Here is a 17,786-nt window from a genome sequence, read left to right as displayed (position 1 = left end):
CGCCATTCAGTGGGCACATAGCCTGAGGTGAGGCTATGATTGAACATGGTACTTAGGTGGGGTGCCAGTTCGTTCTGTAGTTCATGTAGAACACAGCCTGGGATGTCGTCAGGTCCCATGGATGCTGTGTTCTTGGCTTTGGATAGTGTGTTTTTTACCTGTGCAGCTGTGATTACAGGAACTTTGCATTCTTCTGGTATAGAGGTGGGCCCTTTAGGGGATGACAGAGGGGTAAAGTTAGCACTGAACCTATCTGCCAGGATGTTGGCAATATCCGTTGGTTCTGTATATTTAGTGCCATTGTGCTGTAACTCAGAGCAGATATGAGTGTTGCCATTGAGATTCTTGACATAGCTATAGAATGCATTGTGGTTGTCTTTAGAGTCATTGGCGATTTTGTTTTCATAACTAGCTTTGGAGGATTTTATGAGGGATCTCAGCTTCTTACTGAAGCTGACCAGGGAGTTTCTCCAATTATGGGATTTTACTCTTTTTTGCAACAGTTTCTTTCTTCTGTTGTAGAGTTTGTTTATGGCAGGGGACCACCAGATTGGCTTCCTTTTTTTCGAGGATTTTATCTTGGTTCTGTTAGGGATTGCACGATCCATGCACTCATGTAAGCGCTTATGAAGTGCATTTGTGTAGGATTCAGCAGTCATACCTCTATTGTCCGTCAGCATGGGTGTTTTGAAGTTTGCCACTTCTGTCTTAAGAAGCGTGAAGTTGGCTTTGGAGAAATTTTTTAATGTGGTTTCCCTAATGGGGATGTGGATGTCTAGGGTGATTAGCTTATGGTCGGATCTGCCCAACAAGGAATTGACCTCTGGTGTGGAGCACCGGTTGCCCATGTTGGTAATAACCAGGTCTAGGATATTCCTGCCCCTGGTGGGGGTGTGGATAAGTTGATCCATGGCATTGGAATTTATGAATTCCAAAAAACGTTAAGCACAAGAGTTGGTACATGAGTAGTTTTCCCAGTTAATGGTAGGGTAGTTGAAATTGCCCATTATTAGGGTGTTAGGTTGTACCCTAATATTTTCCAGTGTATTAAGAAATGAGCAGTGGGAATCCTGGGACATGGTGGGGGAATCTGTAGCAAGCTACAATTTAGATTGCGGTCTTTCCCAGAGTTAGTTGCACTTGGATAATCTCGGATGCATTATGCTGAGCAACTAGCATGGAGGTGTGGATATCCTTAATGAATATGGACACACCTCCGCCTTTAGTGTTTCGGTCCAGGTTAGGTGGCCGAAAGGTGTGGTATGAATTATAGCCTGGTAATGCAGAGGTACTCTCTGGAGCCTTGAACCAGGTCTCTGCCACTGCACAGATGTCGATGTTCTCCATTTTAAGGAGTGCCTTGAGAGAGTGCATTTTGAGGTTTAGACTTCTAGCATTGAGTAGCAATACCCTCAGATTCTTCTTGCCTGTACCTGTTAGGGTGGTGAATGGTAAATTTGTCATTTGAACCTTGCCTAAAAAGGCACTATAGGGGTGGCTAGAGCCTTAGCCAGTATCCGGAATCCCAGGGGCGACAGGTGCAGGCCATCTCTAGCAAAGCATCGTGGCTTGTCGATCATGTCTTCCCAGGCAGACGGATACTGGATCCCCTTAGAATGACACCAGAAGCTTAGCCAATTGTTGAAGTCAATCATTTCGTCCTTGTACTGTGGTATCATTCTGGGTGATGGCAGGATGCTACTCAGGGCTAGGGTCATACCTGCCTGGGCTACAAGATCGGACAGCTCCTCCATGTCCCTTTTCATGTAGTCCAAGGAGGTACGTCTCAGGTCATTCACACCAACATGGACAATAACAGAGACATATTTGTACTTGTTGTGGAGTGACCTGAGTGCATGCATTATGTGGCGGATCCTGGCACCCGACAGGAAGCTGCCCGTAACTTTCTCCTTGTTTAGCCTGGTGAGTTGAACATCAGTGTGTCTGACTATAGAGTCACCTATAACTAGAGTGTTGGGTATGTTGTTATGCCTTATGGGCTGTGGTTGAGTGGCACACTGAGTTTGTGGGCTATGTGTCATTTGGGTTGTGTTGGAGGTTGGAGGTTGCTTGTGTTTCTGCTTTGGAGGTCCCTGTTGCTTGGGCAGGTTTTTACTGAGAGCCTCCGCGAATGTAGGTGTGTGTTTTGGTGGTGTAGGTTTTGAGGGGCTATGTGCTGAGTGTGGTGTGGTGCAAGTGTTTACCTTCTCCTCTTGACTGTCTAGTCCAGTCTTGGGTGAAGAGAGCTTTGCTTCCAGTTTGGCAATATAAGTGCATCTCTCACAGGTTGTAGTGTTGGGTGGTAGGAGGAGAGGGTTGTCTGTGTACATGAGGCAATTACTGCATTGCCCCAAGATGCCCAGATTCATCAGGTAGACAGGAGAAAACACTGGGGGCTGACCCTTAGACATGCCTGGATAGGTGCTTATTTGGTAAGTACTAGAAACTGTTTTCCTGTAGACAGTGAGGAAAGTTGAGTGCTGTAGTAATTTGTAGTTTATTTGGTGCTTACAATAAGTTCTGAACAAGTGCTGAAACAAAAAACTGGCTAGTTCTAAGAAACAAAATTAAGCTGGAAGGCTTCCCTCCAACACAGAAAGGCTTGGGGGCTTAGAAGCCTACAAATAGTCCTTGACACAGCAAATCTGTATCCAGGCTAGACTACCCACAAGAAAGGCAGGAAACAAGCTTAGAAAAAGTTTTTTTTTTTTTTTTTTTTTAGTGGAAAGTGAGGAAGGAGTAGCAGAAACTAAGCTGATTGGCCTTCTCAAATGTTCTCCCTGTACTGGGTAGAATGAGGTAATGACACTAAACTGGGAGGAGGGTCCCAGATCAAATTTACACTAGTGGTGGGCAACTGCAAAGCCACCAACTATAAAAACATTATACCAACGGGAGGAGGAGGGTGGGAAACAAACTGAGAAATGTTTCTCACAGTTGAAAAGCAGCAGTGAGCCTATAAATGAAAGTTTTAAACAGCTAAAGGAGCCTCTAGAAAAAAGAGTTTAACTGCAACAAGTTATCAGAAACAAACAACCCAACAGATGCTTAATAAAAGTGGACAATTTCCAGTTAATACCTCACACACAGTGAAACTAGCTAGAAAAATACACAGTACACAAAGTGCTATAAAATGACAAAGAAATAAAGAACAAGATAAGCAAAAAACAGTATACTTAATTTTATATATTATAGTTCCGAGTTTGCTCAGTGTCCTTTCTTCGATTAGCTCAGTGTGAAATGGCAGAAACACTCACAACTTAACTTCTTAGGTAACAGAAAGTTGAAACCTGAGACAGCTTTTAAGAAAGAAATCTCAAAAGAATCAATAAGGTGCTTAGTCTAAGCTGTAGTCCAGGTGACCTCAGTCAGCCAATGACCTCAAACAATTCTCTCTCACTGAAATGCCTGATGGCTTTGGCTAAACCAAGATGTCCCTGAATATGTGCTCAGATACACAGCCTCCACAAACACTACGCCCAAATACAAGCCTGAATATGGAAATGCTACAAATATCCCCACTAATTAGATTATCCCCACTACTTATCATTGTTTATGATATACAGGTTTGTCAGGCAATAAAGATTATTCAGACGAGACCACCTGTTTTTTTGGATGATGTTGATAAAAGGTTTCTGTAATTAGGCTCTAATTTTTTTAACCTAGCCCAGTCTTCAGCTTTTCATTTCTCTTCTGTTCTGAACACATTTTCCAGGCTATCTTGAATTGGAAGGGGCTTTTCTGCACTCTAGTGAGAGGATTGTGCCAATAGGAAACTGTGTAGTGAAAGGTGTTTAGTATAGGGCTTGGAGTAAGCATCCTCATTGGTCCTGTTAAAACTTTTTAAAATTCTTTTCAAGTTTTTAGCTTCTGGTATTTAAGTCCTGCATTTGAGCAGGTTTCTACTCTTTTGTACCTAGCTGAACTGAGATGGGCTTCCAGCCACAGCTCTGAGCTGATGATGCCTAGCGGCTTCTGAGCATCCCAAAAACCAAAAGTTGCCTGTTTTTTTGCTTATTTATACTATTTACTACACTTTCTTTATTGTCTGCCTCCTACTTTTATACTGCATTTATATACTGTGTACTAAGCTACACTGTTGTACTACAACTGTCTGCCTTACTTTGTCTGTTAAATCAATTTTTATTGCTGTTTTCTCTGTTTGAAAAGCTCTTTTTGCTATTTTAACTGTTTGGTATGTATTTGCTGGTATTTTTTGCTGTTGAAAAAGCAATCTGTACTGCTTGTTCTGGTTTTTCTGCCAAGCAGTATTAAAATAATTGACTTGTTGGCTGTTTAAAACATTATTTAGGAGTCTCCTTGCTGATTTTCTGCTGTTTTAAATGTTTTTTTTGTGTCTCACTGCTATTTTTCTGCTGTGTTAAACATTCTCTAGTGATTCCCGCTAAAACTAAGGTAGTTAGTACCTGTATCTGGATCTGTTTGTAGTAGCTGTTTGTTCTAAGCACGTTTCCCAGGCCATCCTGGATTGGAAGAGGCCTTTCTACACTCTAGTGAGAGGATTGTGCTGATTGGAACCTGTCTAGTGAAGGGTGGCTGGTCTAGAGCTTCGAGTAAGCATCCTCAATGGTCCTTTTCAACATTTTTAAATTTTTTTCAGGTTTCTAGCTTCTGGTATTTAAGCCCTGCATTTGAGCACGTTTCTGCTGGTTTTCACATTGCGCAGCACCTCGCACTGCCACGTAGTTGTGCACCATAGCCGGACAGATTACCTGGCACCTATAGGCTTTCAACTGCTGTCAAATTTTCTTGCATTCCCCATAGTGCCTTTTTAGGCAAGGTCTCGAAAACAAACTTATTGTCTTGAAATTTGCCAGTCATAACAAAATAATGGTCATGCTGCTAAACGCTAGGAGCTTAAACCAAAAACAGTACACCCTAGAACCACTTCTATCACTGGAAGATGTAGATGTCTGTGCAGTCGCAGAAACCTGGTTCAAGGCATCAGACAGTACCACAGCCTTGTAAGGCTACAAGGCTACAATGCCTTCCACAATGTCTGACCTCAAAATGAACATGTGAGAACCAAAGGAGGTGCTATTTCTATCTATATTAGAGATAAATTCACCTCCCATCTAGTTAGACTTGGAGTTACTCCAAGTTTTGGTTACGGTGGTTAAGACTCCCATTCAAGTCATAGCCAGTTGTAGATCCCCCTCCATTAGTAATGATGCACACAAAGCCTAATTGACCAAACTGGAGACAATTTCAATATTACTGAACACACTGGTTATGAGGGATTTCAATTATCCCACCATCAAGTGGAAAACCTACTCTAGCCCTAACTCATTTGCGCAAAAATTCCTTGACTTTATTAACTCAAATGCCCTGAAACAAATTGTTCATTCTGTGACAAGAGGAACAAACATAATAGATCTGGTCCTCACTATCATGTTAAACAGATGCACTGCCATAACTGTTGGGCCCTCATTAGTTAAATCTGACTTCAGATCAGTCACCTTCAAGCTAGTACTAACACCAGAACTCACAATAAAAGAAATCAGACTAAAAAACTTCACCAAGGCAAACTTTACCCTCTTTTTTAATTTCTCCAAGTCTTTTGGGTTTCTAATACCATGACAGGAATGGACCCCATTCCCAAGTCAAAGTATGATTAAAGTTCATGAAATTGGTATTATTTCAATCTTTGATGTCAGCCAAAAGTGCTCTTCGGAGCACCCGCAATGTGCCCAGTAATGACTCCTCCTGCAATTTGTACGGAGTTACATGATTGGTAACATATCTAAATATGATTGTAGAGTCTTTTTTATAAGACCCGTTGCTCCTACTACTATTGGAACTGTCTGGGTATCTTTCTTCCACATTGCTCTCGTTTCTGCCTACAGATCCTGATATTTTTTTACTTTGTGTCTCTCTGTAAGCAAGACACTGTAGTCACTGAGTGTGGCGATTTCAATGATCAATGCTACGCTTGTCTTCTTTTCCTGAACCACTATATCCGGTTTTCTAGCATCTGTCTTTTAAACTGTTAGTAATGGGTGGTCCCATGTGATATAAACTTCATCATTTTTTATGATGCTTTGTGGCTTATGTTTCCAGTGTTTTTCAGCCACTCCAATACCATAATGTTTGCACAATCCCCAGTGCAACAATCTTGCCACATTATTATGCCTTTCAGTATACTGCGCTTCTGCCATTAGTATGTTGCAGCCTGCAACAAGGCGTGCAACTGTTTCCAGTTTGGTTTTACAAAACCTGCATTTGTCTGTTTCTCCCACATGTTCAACGGACTTTGTAAACCAACGTGTATGTAGCCCACTATCTTGGGCTGCCAGTATTAACCTTTCATTTCTTGGTTTGAATTTGCCTATCCTTAACCATTCCAGTGTTCATTCCTGATCAACATGGGGTACTTCCAGATGTTTTCTTTACTTGCAACTATATTTATGCTTTTTCCACATTTCTTGCCTTCTCATCTCGTCCTTCACCTTATATTCCTTCTTTTGTTTTTTGGCACATTCAGTTGCTGCCTGATTTTTATCTACTTCTGGTGTGATTTTCAGTCCTCCTTGACGTCAATATGCTTCTGCTAAATTAAGCAGAGAAGTCTTCTTAGATTTATTATCCTCATGTTTCAAAACTTTCACTACGTTTGGGTCTTGTGAGGCCAGCAGATTTGTGTAGAGCACCACAATTGCAGACCTATACATATAATCAGTTTCAAGGAGGCCCATCCCTCCGTCAGAATGGGGAATATATAATCTTGGTATACACTGATTTTTGTAAATCATTTATTTATTTTACATTGTTGACCAGGCTAGTCTAACTGGATACATGTCCATTTTTAGTAGAAGCCTGGGGAGATAAGCTCCACTTAGCAAATAAAGCACTAAACAGGTAATATCAATGACAAGTGCACTACAATTTAAGATCAGAATACACTTATTATATAGCAGCATTGTGATAATATAAGTAACATATTTTAAAAAGAAGAACAAGAAAAAACAAGTATTTATAAGGTAGAAAACATGTTAATGCAACTGAGAGCTTGCTAAGTAAGTTCATATTCTGTAGAGGGTCCCTACAGAAAAAATAAGTTACAACCAACTTTAGGTAGCTTACCAATCCTACTGAAAGAAAACAGGAATTTATAAGGTAGAGACATGTTCATACATTTAAAATCTTGTTAAGCAAATTTTTAAGTAATTTGGTGAGCATGAAACATCCTTCTTGTTTTCCTATCTAATCTATCCAACACGTTTTGGAGCCAGTCAGTCACTCCAAAACTGTAAGTTAGGACAGGAAGAGCAAATTGGTTTATAGCTTAAATTTTGTTCCTAGCTGTTAGTGCTGTTTTTAGGATTAATTTAAGTCTTCTGAAATATTCCTTACTAAGTCTTACCCTCCTAGGTGAAGGTATAAATACATTCAGAGACCCACCCCCATCTAGAAGTGGTAACTACACTGAAGCTTACACTACACCCCTGTACAGTCACTTGTATAAGTGTATAGACTTGGCTGTACCAGAAAGAATCAAAGCCAGAGCCCCAAATAAAAACAAGCTGCCATGGTAGACATCCAGCATCAACAAACTTTACAATAAATGCAGAAAGTTGCTGTCCAAGAAAACAAAGATGAAACCCCAACAATGGAAAAACACCCTTCTCAGCAGGCAAATAAGACAACTGGTCAAATCCTCTAAGGGCTTCTTTGAGAAAAACTTAGCAAGCACAGTCTAGGATAACCATAAGGCCTTTTACAGCTATGTGTGCAGCCTAAAAGGTAGGGCCCAAGCATGTGCAGAACTAGTTACCAACGGTGTCACACACAGACCCAACAGAGATAGCAAACCTGCTACTTGATAGGTTTGGCGAACATTTCACTCTCTTATCCTCTCCAAACCTATCACAAACCTTCCCCCAAACTTCCTCCCCCACCCCACATACCTGAAGCATAGGTCATCAAAGCCTTGTCCAAGAAAAAAAAAGCCTCTATGGGACCAGATGACATCCCAGGCTGTCTTCTAAACAGGCTAGAACATGAACTGTCATCACCTTTAAGTACCCTTTTCAATCGTAGTCTAACCCCAGGCTTTGTTTTTGTGGATGGAGAACAGCAGCTATTATTCTCCTACACAAAGGTGGCCTAGCAACAGACCCTGGGAATTACAGACCCATAAGCCTGACCAGCCTCATTTGTAAGGCCATGGAATGCATCATTATGGTCAGCATAAATAACGATATCGGCAACCTCCAAACCATGGATGCTGCCCAATTTGACTTCATGAAGGGCAGATCCTGCTAGTTAAATCCGGTGGATTTTTTTGAAAATGTGACCAGGGCCATTGATGAGGGCAGACCTGTGCACACAGCATACCTTGACTTGGCAAAGGCTTTTGACACAATCACACTCTCAGGCATTACTGATAAACTTAGCAAACCAAATATAAGCCCCTTTGTTGTAAGATGGGTTGCCAACTTGCTCACAAACAGGACACACACTATCAAAGTGGGTGACTTCACATCAAACAGCAGACCTGTTTCCAGTGGGGTGCCACAGGGTCAGTGCTTGGCCCCCTAATGTTTGGTATATACTTCTCAAAAGTTAATCAAGAAGAAGGTCAAAACTAAGGGGTTGTGGCTGACCAAGTTTACAGGCAAGTTCAGCCTGAGGGCCATTATTGAATCCCCAAATAATGTCAGTATAGTACAGCAGGGTCTTACACAAACCAGCGACTGGTGTCTTAGTCACAGTCTCATACTGAATGCAAAGACATGGATCATCATGGCTTCAGCACAGACAATGTCCCTTCATGCTATCAAATCAAAAACAATACCCTAAGTACCCCCAAAGTTGTAAGAGACCTGGGATCACAAGTTGACTGCGACCTTAATTTTGACCAACATGTGTCTACTGTAGTAAGATGGTTTTCTACATAGCACACTTGATTAAGAAAGGCATTGACTCAAGAGGAAAAGATGTTATAACCCCTCTATGCTCAACACTGATCCAGCCCATAATTGAGTATAATGCTCAGTTCGGCATGTACCGTACAAAGCACTATCAGCAATTTGAGAGACCTCAGTGGTTTCTAACTAAAAAGATCAAGGGACTCCAGCACATGCTGTACACAGACCGACTAAAGTCCTTGTCACTACACTCTATATTATATAGACTTCTTAGGGGAGACCTATGCCTGGCTTACAGAGCAAACCAAGACCCAAACCTAATGAACTTGCTGCATATCTGTAAATCAAGCAGAGCTAGGGCTACCCATTCCAGGGACCGAAATATGGTCTGTGACTTAAATAGGATATGTTGGAGGGACAGATTTATCTTCCATTGACTGCCGCTTCTTTGGAATTTGCTACATTTTCATGTGAATCAGAGCATGTCTGTGACACTGTCCAAGAGAACCGGGATAAGTGGATGGGGCACCATAAATTCTTACCAGGAATAGCTCCCACAACCCTCCTGAACATGGGCATCCATTACTAAATGCAATCTTGGGTATTAACTAATATTTTCATGGTATTACATCGGGATGAAATGGCTAGAAATTACCTCCAGGTCGATAGCCTAGTTGTCTCCTATGATCCTATTCTAGAACATATTTTGTTGGAAAGCCTGTAGTGATTGTTCTAAAGGATAACAGGAATTTAATATAAATATATAAGCTAATTTTTGAGAACTTATTTACAGATCAGTTTGTGGATTAAATTGAGACAATACATTAGATTTTTAACATGGATTTAGAAAGTTGTATTCTGTTACATTATTTGATCAGATCTATTGAGCTTGTGTCAAATCTGAAGTAGCTTGTAGTTTGTGTATGGATATATGCAAATCTTTTTTTGCAGTCTGTCATAAAGAAATTATTTGCTGTCTCTCTCTGCTTGAGGAGAAATATCTCATATTTGTGTCAGTCTTATTTCACAAGTTGTTAGTGGTATAACAAAATTAGTTCTATTTGTTGAAACCTTACTCCTGTCTGTTGTGGTGGCTTGTTGCCTCATGGTTATAGGTAGAAACCTTCCTCTTTTTTAGTTATTTTCAGTGTATTAGCAAATCATTATTTCAAATATAAAATATTGTTTCTTTAATTGCATTACATTATTCTTTTTTGTGATGATAAGAAAATTAAAAAGGTAATAAAAATGTTGTCCCTTAACAACGTACCATCTTGGGATGGTGATTATTTTCTTTTCTTTTTTTAATACCAACAAAACAAAAAATAATGTATTTTTGTGAACCAGATCCTGTTACGTAACTGCTTGAGGTCTACATATTGGAACTTCTGTTTAGTTGCTTTTCATACTAGATGGATATTTTTCATTTAAAGACTATATTGACAAATTACATGTTCTAGAGATTTGTTTTGCTCTTGTAGGGTATAGAGGTCTCATGACTGCTACTTGAAGGCTTTTATTTTTGGTTATAAATTGTCAAGTTCTATAACAATTTATTCTGTTCTGGTTGTTGTCAAAGTTGTATGAGAAAATTGAAATCCTGTTGTCAGTTATTTTGAGCTGTATTACAAAATCTCCTCTTGATACTCTTCAATATTTTGTATTTTAAGTTGAATCAGGTATCTCTTTTTTAAATATGTGCGCATATAGCTTATAAACATATTTCTAAGAACTGTCATAGATTTGCTTTATTACCACTTGAAGATCTGTCCTTGGCACATGGAGTGTTCTATATAACACTTGGAAATAAGTTGTTCGAAATCGTAAATTATAAAACAATCCTGCTATATGTGTATTCATATGTGTAACTTTATAATGGTCTGGGTTAATATTTGAAAATAAATTTATTGAATAAAGCAGTTCTTATTGTCAGTGTAATTAATGATTAAATTATTTAATTTTTTTTGCTGCCATTTAGATTGGGTGCTTATGTTGTGACTTCTAAGTAAATAGCTATTCGGAATTATTTATAGTTTCTCTAGACTGACATCAGTAAGGCAGTTGCAATAATTGATCAAGTGATTTTTTTTCTTTTGAACTAACAGTGTTTGAACAGATTGTAGTGTCCCCATGACAATTCCAAACTATTAATATAGCATAAAAATAAAATGGATGACATGTGATACTCATGCTATCAAAACAGCCCCACAGGTCAACTATTGCTATAATAGATAAAAAGTCTCCATTACTGAGAAATGAAATACAATGCCAAGTACTTTTCTGCACCTAAAAGAATTGTTAACTATCTGACTCGTACTTTGAGTGGTTAACTGATCAAGGAAGTTCAGTCCATATGTATTTCTACAGAAATTGTGTCCAAATCTGCATATAAAAAGTTTGAGTCCTCTAAGAATGTTTTAATTTTTGCCATGTGTGATGCCCCTACACTGGCCCAGTAATCAAGGAGCATCAATCTTCATGCACATTGAGAGGATGACAGGTACACCCACAGTAAAGTGCAATTTTCCCTTAAGAGCACATAGAGATCACAATCAGTCTAGGGCTGGTTTCTGCCTCTTTCTCCAGATCCCCATTAAGACTACCCATTGGTACAGCTATTGGGTTAAGATCTCAGCCTAGTGGTCACGCCAAACCTCCAGTATCCTCTCTGTCCAACCAGTATGTCTTGTCCCTGCCCAAGTCGCTGACATATGCACGCGCACACACACAGACACATACACACACACACACACACACACACACACACACACACACACACACACACACACTTTGAGATTTGACATATACAAACACATAGACACTCCTGGGGAAGGCTGGCACAGGTTCACTAGCTATGTCCCCTTATGCCCAGACTAAAAGGTAGTTATCACTGCCACCAACCACTACTTATAAGCTACTATAAGGCCTTTCCCAAAGGGTGACTAATTCTACTGTGTAATGTTACTATTATCCAAATGGTAAGTATGTCCAAGACTTTTAAGGCTATCTAGGAGTGGCCTGTACATTGTCACCAAACACATATGCAAGTATTTTAAGAGCTTAAATATATCTAAACAAACCAGCCACAATTAAAATATTTAAATAGATTTAATAATAAATAACAGAAGTACAGGACAATACTCAATAACTCAATATAGTGACAACAGAGTTCAGAATCACAGGACATATTTTAAAACAACATTGCAGGGCATTCTCACATAAATACAGAAAACATCTAAACTAATCTTACTACATTCCTATCTATATCTAAAGAAATACTATGCCTGAATCTTACTTACAGAGCAAGGCAGAAGTGCTGAAGATGTTGACAGATCCAAAGGCAAATGCAAACTACACAAACTTTCTCTGAGAGAGAGTTCTTAAATTAATAACAACACATTACTGCTGGGTCAACTGGATGTCATCACTACTTGTCTCCTCTGCCTTCAGTTCTCAGGCTAACAGAAACTTAAAATTTAACATCTCTGTCTCAGAAGTTTGCCTAGAACTGGAAGTCATAAAACAGTTAAAACACGTTTACATTGGAAACCCGTAATTATTTCTGTTTCCACACAATAGAAAATAGAACTTCTAGATATAGACATCCTGTCTTCTTGCTAAGTTAAAAACACATTAGTAAATGTCTTTACTTGTCAGCTTATTTTCTTAGAGTTTTGCAAGTTAACTCTTTATGTTTCAGCCCCTACAATCAAAACATACATCTGCATAGGCATATAGTTTATATCCATTTGTGTTCTTTTCCACTAGGGTACACTGTGGTTACATTTTTGAAGCTCAGTGCATAACATACAATTCAACTCACACTTCTACACCAGTAGTTTAATATACACATAACATATAATTATTTTACATTTGTAGGACAAGCCTAGGAATCATATTAATATTCACAAATGACATATGATTATTTTGAAAATTCCAGATAGCTGGGCTGGGGGTGTCCCATTTCTATATAAATCATATTAATATTTTCAAGTGACATATAATTATTTACAACATTCCAGCTAGCTGGGGGATGGCAATATTTTGGTTTGTCACACCATGTATTTTGAAATATATTTTCAGAAGATAGAAGCATCTGTAGGTTCAGACTTGTAATTCCTACAAAACTCACTTGCTGGAAGTAATTACATCATTTCTAGAGTTATAATGCCAGTTTTATCAGAGCTGCAATTTATGTTATGTCTAGCAGGATAAGGTTAAAGACTCCAGCTCATTCAAAAGTTATTCTGACTCCTGTAACCTTTGCACTGAAGTAGAAACCAAATGTATATAATTATGAACAAACATCTCCATATCTTCTGCTTATAGTAATATTGGCAGATTTTGACATTTATAATTGCAATTGACTGCAGAGTTCAGCAGGATCAATATACTGGGTTGCTTTTGTTCTGTGCAGCACCTGTGATGGTAGTGAAAGGCAGCAAACAGACTTAACCAGTTTAGTGATTTTTGTCATGTGTTAACTAAAACCATCATAACTAAAATGAAGAATTTTGCTTCAAAAACCCTCACCCTCACTACCACATTTTCATATAATATACACCTCTTTCCTTTATCAAGTTAATATAGCTGTAGCCTGCTGGTTGTAGTCCTTGCACTTGATAAACTCGCTAAATCTTCAATTTATTCATTATGTGCGCAAACTGAATTACACCTGCTAGTGATAGATTGCTTCATTTGGCATACTTTAGTGCTGCTTTGATCTGTTTTTTTTTCAGTCACTAATAGTTGAATGAACTAAGTCAATAATTTCTGCCAAAAACTATGATTAAATATTATTTGATCAGTGATGGCTTCTGTTTGTCCAGCCTCTATGCAGTATCAATTATTTTGAATCCTCTAAGGCAGCAAACATTGAATTGGCTGTCATCTGCTGTAAGAAATAAATAAGCAAAAACACTGATCACTGAATTTCCAAAGACAAGAGCATTGTCTGTACTACCCTTGGACCATTTACTAACATATAGTCTAAGCAGACAAGTGTTACTATCCCCTTTTGCTGACCAAGACAAATCTGAGCTATAATTAGCTTCCTCCTGATGTAATAAGGTGGGGTTAGGCACCCACTAATGGATCAACATATTTACTATTACATTTGTGCAGTATGAATATAGGAATCACACTGCTTCTTCACTGACTTATCACTAAGTATTCATTACGCCATGCAGATCATTTCAGTTTCAGTTAATTTCTCCCAGATAACACAGTCTAAGCAGTGAGGCATTGTCTGGCTGAGTGACATAAATAGATGTTCTAGTTTTGATGATCATTTCAGTATTATGAATGTCAATATTAATGCATAAATTGTATTATATGTACTCTACTGTAACTGCTCCTCTTAATCAAGTACAGATATTTTGTACACTAATACTTTTATTTATTTATTTTTATTTATTTTACTTTTGTTGAGATTCAAATTAATCTCGGAAATTTTGGAAACTACCTGGGTGCAATGAACATATCCAGTATTGTTTAACATTCAGAATTACTTGTCAGACTTAAGTGCTTATAATTAAGCATGTCACAGGATAAAACTGATTAGTATGATTAGTGATCAGCAGCATGATCAAAGAGCAGGTTTGCAGGCAATGTTTGTGAGACTACAGATGGGAGAAATCTGAGAAGAAGAAGAAAGAGAGAGGAAGAGAGAGGTGTAGGTTGTGACTTGTCTTTGACATTGGAATAGGAGAGGAGATGAGGAGAAGTGGGTATTGTGAGTTGAGGAAGGAGAGAGCGGAGAATGCAGAGAGAGAGAGGGGTGTAGGGTATGGAGGAGTATGTAGAGGAGTGGGTGAGTGAGGTGGAGTGTGAGGAGTGACAGAAGGTGGTGGAGGTGTGGGATATCATCAAGGATCAGCTCTGAGTCCTTTCTTTTTTGGCAGTGGTGATGGACAGTTGAGATGATGAGAGAGACAGGAGCCCCGTGGACTATGATGTTTGCAAGATGACACATGTGATCTGTAGTGAGAGTAGGAATCAGGTTGAGGAGACTCTGGAAGAGAGTACAGGCAGAGAGTCAGAGCTGGATGTGGAGAGTTAAAGATGTTAAGATTTGCAATCGGTGTGACTAGGATGGATTCAGCCATGTTGGACAGTTTGGAGACAAAGCAAGGCGTGGTGAGAGAGGACACAGACAGGGTATGTGGTTGGTGAGTGAGAAGCAGAGATAGGAAGGAGAGGAAATGGAAAGAGATGATTCGCTGATGATTCCCTAACGGGAAAAGCCGAAAGAGAATGATGATGACAATAAAACCAGCTGATTTCAGGTATACTTTAAATCAGACATCCACAATTTAAAAATCCTGCTTCACTGAATGACAAAAAAATGTTAAAATGTTGCACATTCACTGCACATTCGCATTTGTGCTACATTGATAGCAAAGTACAATTAGTGAGGAATAGCTATTTATCTCTCTCTCTAAATATATATATATATATATATATATATATATATATATATATATATATATGTGTGTGTGTGTGTGTATGGGCACCTGTCAAATCTTCGAATGCTCAAAACTTTGAACGTTACATGATTGAGACCAAACGTTCGAAATTTTGAGTGCTTGAAGATAGACTTTCAACGGCACCGTATGGTGCAGACAGGGAGAATTTCCCTTTTCTGCACTGAATTGCGGTCTTGGAGTTGGTATATTTAAGTAGGGGGGTGGGTGGGGGGTGCAGCGGGGCTTGCCCTGCCTACACTGTTAAAATATTTTTTTTTTTTTTTTTTTTTTATGTTCGAACATCCAAATGTCGAACATTTGGTCTCGACCATGTAATGTTCGATATTCTGGATGTTCGAACATTTAACATAGACCCTGGTGTATATATATATATATATATATATATATATATATATATATATATTTATATTAATAGGTACACACACACTTGGATACCCATATCCCCAAAACACAAAACTCTGAGCCCAAAGTATCAAACAACATTTAAACAGCAACAAAAAAAGTTTTATATATTTGTGTGAGGAGAGGGGGAGTCCTACACACTCCCTGCTGCTGATATATAGCCACTCTGAAATCACACGATAGCAGAGGAACTAAGTGGATATGAGATCTAAGATTATATGATGGAGTCTGTCTAAGTAAGCTAGAGGAAACAGAAGGACGTGTGTTTTCTTTCAGGAGCTGGTGTAAGACAGAGTAATGAATTTCAGACATAGTAGGAGATTGTTTGGATGGTGATATAATTTATTTATTTTTTTTGGGGGAGGCAGTATTCAAGGACTACTATGGGCAAATGATGAAAAAACATATATTTTCTATCTTGCTGTGAATTACTGCACCTCCCAAAGCTTCCTACAGCAAAATAAGTATTCATTCCAATTTTTTTTTTTATCCTTGTCTGCTATCATGGAGGCAGACATCCTGATTCCTTTGCAAAGCTAAATCTGTTCCATAATGCACTATGAGAGCACAGACTGTGAGAATAAGTAGCCCTTCCACTTGTCCGATATAACTTCCATTCACTTAGAATGGATCACCTGAAAAAAACTATTAAGTTTGAGAGTCTGCTGATCATGTATCATTGTCTGCACTGAGTTTTGGAAATTTTGTTCCTACTGATGTAATAGCACCTACTTTGAAAGAAACTTGCAAAAGTGTCAACTAATTACTGAGATAAAAAGACTTAAGAGCAGTTTTGCAAGTTTCAGTTCCTCAGTTCCTGGCCAAGCTATTCCTCTCATCTCTCTGCCTTCAATGAGTTAGAGTCTCATATTTATAATTTTAACAAATAGTAAATAAATAAAATATTTCCAGCTTGTCTAGATTCAACTAATTAGTCAACTTTGCATATCAATAGACATCAAACAAATCACAGCCAAGTGTGCCACCAAAACTGTTCCCTCATATGTCTCTTCACTTCTGAATAGCATTTCCCTGTAATGGTTTCTAAAAATAAAAAAAAAGCACACACATCAATCCAGAGTTTAGGCCAATCTATCCATTTCTTAAAATGTGTACACTAAAATATTCAATTTGAATTGCTTTCTGGCTGCTCAAGTGGTTATCTTTGGGTAGTCTTTCTGTTATAGCCTAACCTGAACTATGGTATGTAATGCCAAGCTTTGCATAACAATGAAACAGTTCTTGGTTTCTTCTTAACAACGACCTTTGAAGCTTGTTAACCACATTATTAAGTTTGTGGATGATACTACAGTGGTGGGTCTCATCAGCAATGGTGACAAAAAAGCCTATAGAGAGGAGGTGAACCAACTGATGGTCTGGTGTGACAACAACAACCTAGTTCTCAATGTGAATAAGGTAAAGGAGATAATAGTAGACTTCAATAAGAGATGCAAAGTTCATTTTCCACTTAAAATCAAAAGAGAAATAGTGGAAAGGGTGAAGAACACCAAGTTCCTGGGGGTGCATATTGCTGAAGACTTGTCTTAGTCAGTAAACACTAATCACATTGTCAAGAAGGAACAACAACATCTACACTTTTAAGAAGGTTGAGGAGAGCAAAACTACCACCTTCAGTTCTCACAACCTTCTACAGGGGTACCATCAAAAGCATCCTGACTAGTAAACTGCATGGTTTCAGATTGGAAATCTCTCCAGAGGGTGGCGAAAGTGGTGGAGAGAAATATCAGGTCCACGCTCCCATTTATACAGGACTTGCACTCTGCTCAGTGCCTCAGCAGAGCCATGAAAATAGTCAAAGACTGCAGTCACTCTGCCCATGGTCTGTTCTCATGTTTGTATTCAGGAAGAAGATACCGTAGCTTGCACTGCAAAACCACCAGACTTAATAGAAGCTTTTTTCCACAAGCCAGCAGACTTCTGAACTCCAGTAATAGCACACCACACTGGTCATCGAGGTGTGTGTGTGTGTGTGTGTGTGTGTGTG

The 17,786-nt window shown here is 38.9% G+C and overlaps 1 protein-coding gene across 1 annotated transcript in view; it reads left to right on the top strand.

The window, feature by feature from the left end:
• CNTNAP5 (contactin associated protein family member 5) overlaps positions 1-17,786 on the top strand; it is a 4,019,360-nt gene that overhangs the window by 2,101,381 nt on the left and 1,900,193 nt on the right. The gene's annotated exons all lie outside the window — the stretch shown is intronic.

This window comes from Protopterus annectens, chromosome 2.part0, assembly GCF_019279795.1.
Source record: "Protopterus annectens isolate FY-2018-M chromosome 2.part0, PAN1.0, whole genome shotgun sequence".
Taxonomy (NCBI): Eukaryota; Metazoa; Chordata; order Ceratodontiformes; family Protopteridae; genus Protopterus; species Protopterus annectens.
This window is presented reverse-complemented; position numbering and strand designations above follow the sequence as displayed.